Below are 6,209 nucleotides of genomic sequence, written 5' to 3' on the forward strand. Positions count from 1 at the left end.
ATAGCTTTCAGATCAGCTATTCAGGAGTATCCACAGAAGCACAATTCAGGTTCCAGTCAGGTACACTCAGGCTTCCTTCACCACATGGAGGCAGGATCTGTGCATTGTCAACCCTATGCCAGAGGGAGGCCAGAAAGGGGCCAGAACTCTGCACTCTCTGGTGGTCTGCTGAGATCCCAGCCTTAGCCTACGAAAGCCAGATCTGTCCTGGGGCTTTGGGAGGGGCCTCACAAAATCCCAGGTAGGGGGATGGTATGGCGCAATTAGGGGAAGCTCACTACTACGTGCAGGCAGGATCCAGGGGCTGTCAGGTAGTCCCCTGGGTTCTCAGGCCCTCTGGTAGTTGGAGGCCAGAGGGAGGCCAGAACCCGGCACTCTCTGGCCATCTGCTGAGCTCTGAGCAGCTACCCCATCTCCTTGTTTCCTTCTTTCCTTCCTTTTCCGCTCTACTTTCTCTCGCCCTCTCCCTCCCTTCTCTGCCCTGCTCTTTGTCTATCTCTCTCCAGCGTCTGTTTCTCTCTTTGCTTTGCCCTGATTCTCTTTTATCTGATACATCTTTTCACAAGGCAAACCCCTAACCCCTGTAGCTTTGCTTCTTTTAGAAGTTCCATGATCCTAGAACCTGGAGTCTCCCAAGAACCTGCTAGAAGGACATGTGAATTATCTCAACTTGAATCATCTGTTCTAATAATAATCTCAGGGCAATCCTTCTGGCCAGGAGTTTGGGATACTCTGGCTAACTCTGGGTCACTTACCTTGTGTTTTATTTGTGATGGAGGACTACTACCAAGAGAAAGGGATGAGTGCTTGCTTCAGCAGCACATATGTTAAAGTCAGAAGGAAACAGAGACTAGTGCTTTCCTAGCACGGATAGCATGCAAATTGATGAACCATTCCTTACTTTGTTTGTTTGTTTGTTTGTTTGTTTGTTTGAGACAGGGTCTTGCTTTGTGGCTCTGACTGACCAGGAACTTGTGACAGCCCAGGCCAGCCACCAATTTGAGAACTTCTTGCTTCGGGCCTCTTGAGAATTGGGGGTTACACACAGACATCACCATGCCTAACCATGTTCCCATGTTTTTATCTTAAGTGGTCTTGCTATACACAGACACACACAAGTGTATATATACATATATATTTGTTCTTTTTGAGACAGGATCTCCCTGTAATCCCAGCTGACCTGGAACTCACTATGTAGTCCAAGCTGGCCTTGATCTCAGAGAGATCTGCCTGCCTCTGCCTCCCATACAATTATATTTTTTGAAGTAACTGAGGTCCTGGGCATGTTCATTAGTTTATTGCACAATGCATATGTCAAAACATCAAGTTTATACCTTAACTCTATGCACTTTTTACTTGTCAATTATAGCTCCAAAAAAGAAGGGGGCCAGGCATGGTGGCGCACACCTTTAATCCCAGCACTCAGGAGGCAGAGGCAGGCAGATCTCTGTGAGTTCAAGGCCAGCCTGGTCTACATAGTGAGTTCCAGGACAGCTGGGGCTACAGGGAGACCCTGTCTCAAAAACAACCCAAAAAATAAATAAATAAAAAAAGAAGGGGTAGGCTGTTTTCTAGGTAAAGTGACTTTGGATCCCTAACACTCATAAAAGCTTAGCATGGTAGCATGCATAGCATGGGGGCATGCATCTGTAATCCAGTGCTGAGTGGCTGGAGACAGATGGGTCCCTGAAGCTTGCTGACTAGCTAGTCTAGCCAAATAGGTGAGCTCCAGGTTCAGTGAGAGCCCCTGTCTTAAAAAATAGGGCACAGAGCAGTAGAGGAGGACAGCTGGTCTGGCCTCCACTTACACACACACATACCTGCACACACATGAACATGTAAACATGCATAACATACATAAGACAAAAAAGAAGGGGTGATACCAAACTCCCCAACCTGCAGTTGCCATCTCCTCCACAGCCCTTCCTGTCCCCTCACCCTGCCTTTCTGTACTTGGGGACTTCTGCTTATGTGCATTAAATTGGACGTGATGAAAGACAGGAAATATTAAAGCTTTCTATGTCTTAAGATTTTGTAGTCCATAACTTTGGTCCACTTCTCATTTTGTAATAATGCAATCGTGTAGAACAGCTGGCTTAAGAACCTTCTAGGTTTCTTAAGTGATGTTTATGAGAAGATGTGAGTTGACCTGAAAAGAGGTGTCAGTGAATATCACAGACAAGACAAGTTTCCTTATTCAGTGCAATGAGCTGAATTTGAGAGTATGAAAATAGCTTATTTACATGTTTAGTCACCATCTTCAGGTAAGAAAATCGGGTATTTTTCCAGGTGAATGATGCCCTGATGAATACATCTCTGTACTGTGGACAATAAATGATTCAACAAATACCATATGTAGTATTTAGCTCCTGAGGAGACCTATGGCCTAGTTGGAACACATCCTATTTGCTGTGCCTACTGGAGAGTGGAATGAACAGATTGCTGGTAATAGTTCACTCCATGTAGTGTCTGTCAGACAGAAAGTGCCAGGTCAAGTACTGACCACATACAATGTTACTTCCCTTCTTTTCTCAGGAACTAAGAGGTTTCAAAGAGGAATAAAAAGAACAAACTGCAAGAACACTATCAAGCAACAATAAACCATGGTATGATAGCCAACTATAATAGTATGATGACTAATTTCTGGTGGTGTTAATTTTAAAATAGAAAAAGGGAGGCCGGGCATGGTGGTGCATACCTTTAATCCCAGGACTCAGGAGCCAGAGGCAGGTGGACTTCTATGAGTTCAAAGCCAACCAAGGCTGTAAAGAGAAAAAAACATCGGTTTGAATTTACTTGTTACTTAATAGGGTAAGTTCTTTTCAGCATGTGTGATAGCTAAAGCTCCATAATTAATTCTTCATAGCACATTAATTTAAAATAATTTATATGGGGCTGGAGAGATGGCTCCGTGGTTAAGAGCACTGACTGTTCTTGCAGAGGACCCAGGCTCGATTCCCAGCACCCACATGGCAGCTATGAACCATCCTTAACTCTAGTTCTAGGGGAATCCAAAGCCCTCTTCCGACCTCCAGAGCACTGCACGACACGGGTGCACTCACATACATGCAGGCAATACACTCATACACATATGAGTGTATTAATAAATAATAAATGAAATATTTTAAAGAAATAAAAAATTATATGAATATGATTTTTAACCAGTGATCCATCAACATCAGTAAATATTCATGAAGTAAATGTTATAATCAATACTTTGTTTTAGGAGTAACAGAATACACACACACGAAATGACCTAAGAAATTATCTTTAAAAAAAAAATTAAGCCTGAGAGATGGCTCAGTGATTAAGAGCACTGGGTGCTCTTGCAGAGGACCTGGATTTGAATCCCAGCACCCACATGGTGGCTAACAACCATTCGCGACTCCAGTTCCAGGGGATCTGATGGCTTCTTCTGACCTCCAAGGCATTGCACAATACAGGTGTACTTGCATACATGCAAGCAATACCCTCATACACATAAAATAAAAATAATAAATATTTTTAAAAAATTAATCACAGCATTCAGGAGGCAGAGACAGAGGGAGACAGATCTCTGTGAGATGGAGGCCAGTGTGGTCTACATAGTGAGTTCCAGGCCAGCTAGAGCTATAGGGAGACCTTGCCTCAGAAAAATAAAAATACGGTTTTAAAATTATATTTTTACTTTTTTATTATTTGTGTATGCATGTGAACTCAGGTCATCGGCCTAGGCAGTAGGGCCTTTACTCACTGAGCCATCTTGCTGGTCCCTAAGAAATAACCTTAATTTAACTAAGGAAGACTGAGAAGGAGAAAATACAAACTTAAAAAACTAAATGAGGGGCTGGAGAGATTGCTCAGTGGTTAAGAGCACTGGCTGCTCTTACAGAGGACCTGGATTCAATTCCCAGCACCCATATAGTGGCTAACAACCATCTGTAACTCCAGTTCCAAGGGAATTCAAAGCCCTCTTTTGACCTCCACAGGCATTGTATGACATGAGTGCACTCACATACATGCAAGCAATACACTCATACACACAAGAATAAAAATATAAAATATTTTAAATATTGACAGTGTTTGATAACAATACAAGAAGCACTTCTGGGAAGGGCCCTGCAGGTGCTGGATGGAAGGTGTGCCTTGAACTGGGCTTTTGAGAAAGGCAGATCAAATGACAGGAACTGAGCAAAGGTGTAGAAAACTTGCACAACATGTCTAGTTCCTCTCTCCTTGCATAATCTCCAAAGTGATCTGGACTCATGACTGACCACTAACCCACCCCTGAGTATGTGACCACTGAAAAGTTCTTTATGCTAATGATGATTCTGTCATATGCACCTGAAGCAATGGATCATGTCTCGTCAACGGTCAGAATTGCTTTGCATAAAATCAAGATGGATGGTGTACACCTGGTTCCATTGTTAGGGTTCTGAGTTTCAGTTGTCATCAATGGTCATGACTTTGTGACTAGACCACCATAAAAGCCCTTGAGAAAAGAACATGTAGAACCATTTTGTGTTTGTCCTTTATTAGACAAAAGTATGTCTTATGTGGCAGTGGATGGAGGACTTTAAAACTGGTATCCTGTTCTTTGGATTTTACTCAGTGCTTCTCTTTTCCCTGTGATTTATTTGGTCAGTACATTTTGCTATAATAAGCCTTAGTTATGAGAATAACCTGATTTTAAGCCTTATGAATCCTTCTGGTAAATTGTCATATTTGGAGCGGTCATGGCATTCCTGAAATAGATGTGAAAAGATACAAAGTACTCAGGAATTTTTTGGATGGACACAATAAACATTTAAATCTGGTGTGGAAAGTCTGGTTTTGATTGTTATATCTGGGTAAAGGCTATGTGTATTTTCATTATATTATTCTTTTAAAATTTTTATTATTTTATGTGTATGAATGTATTGCCTGCATGTATGTAAGTGCACCCGTGTTGTGCAATGCCCACAGAGGTCAGAAGAGGGCATTCCAGGATCCTCTGGAGCTGGAGTTATAGACAGTTATCTGCTATGTGGTTGCTGGGAATGGAACCCAGGTCCTCGGCAAGAGCAGCCAGTGCTCTTAACCACTGAAGTATCTCTCCAGTTCCTTATTATATTATTCTTTAACAAGTTTTCTGAAGATTTGAAAAGTTTCAAATATAAATTTATAGAAAAATGAATCACAGTATTGGATAAATAGTATTTAAGAAATATTAGCAAGTAAAAAAGTCATTCATGCATATGCATGGACATATGTGTGCATAGAATCATAGTTTTATATTGTCTTGAAGAGTTAAAGTTTGACGCTTCATTGTTTGTTAAAATCTGTCCATCCTTTCTTGTGATTGCATGTATATTTTTATTACATTTCTTACTTAATTATGTGTGTGTCAGAAGATAATTTTCCAGAGTTAGTTCTCTCCTACCATGTGAGTTTCAAGGATTGAACTTGGGTCATCAGACTTGACAGCAAAAACCTTTACCTGCTGAGCCATCTCGCCAGCAGCCCTCTGTTACATGTTAACCACAAACTCTTGCCTCAGACAGATGGGGGCCCAAATCCTTGGGTGGAGTGTGAGCATGAGATTATGGTGAATGCAACCAAGAGAATAATTACTAGGTCAATTTCCTGTGGTGTTCCTGTGTCAGTAATGTCAAGACCAATAGTCTTAGGTCAAGATGCCAAATCCAGTCAGGACAATAAGAGGCGACTCTAATTCAAAGCTGACAGACATGACAGAGAAAGTAACACTAGTAGACTTCAACAAGAAGAAGGCGGAGAAGCCCGAAATGACCGCTGAGGGCAAGAAGGCATACAGCAGCAATTTTAGGTTGTCTTAAAGCGAGTGATGGGGGAGGGGAGGGGACAATTGTGAATTTGGCATTCTCTCTAATTCTGAGGTAGATAGAATTATAAATAACCACTAATATTTTCTTCCTTTTCATTATATTTCCTTCCTTTTATTTCTGGTCAGAAATATACATGTATGTGTATGTGTGTGTGTATGTATGTATATATGTATGTATAGGTAAGATTTGTTTGTTGTATGCTAGCTTCCTTGGGCTCTATTAGTAGAATATGAACATAATTAAGAATTTGAATTCTAGAGTCAAACTGCATGGGCTCAAATTTTAACTCTAGCACCTAAGAATTAACATCACTTATCAATATCTCACTTTTGTAATCTGTGAAACACAGATAAAAGCATCACCTACCCCCAGCTACAGAGTATC

General features: G+C 41.3%; 1 pseudogene; it reads right to left on the reverse strand.

The window, feature by feature from the left end:
* The window catches only part of LOC103725777, a 27,975-nt pseudogene extending 22,505 nt beyond the window's left edge, over positions 1-5,470 (reverse strand).
* Between the last annotated feature and the right edge of the window lie 739 nt (positions 5,471-6,209).

Source organism: Nannospalax galili, unplaced genomic scaffold, assembly GCF_000622305.1.
Source record: "Nannospalax galili isolate Female #2095 unplaced genomic scaffold, S.galili_v1.0 scaffold286, whole genome shotgun sequence".
NCBI classification, from domain to species: Eukaryota; Metazoa; Chordata; class Mammalia; order Rodentia; family Spalacidae; genus Nannospalax; species Nannospalax galili.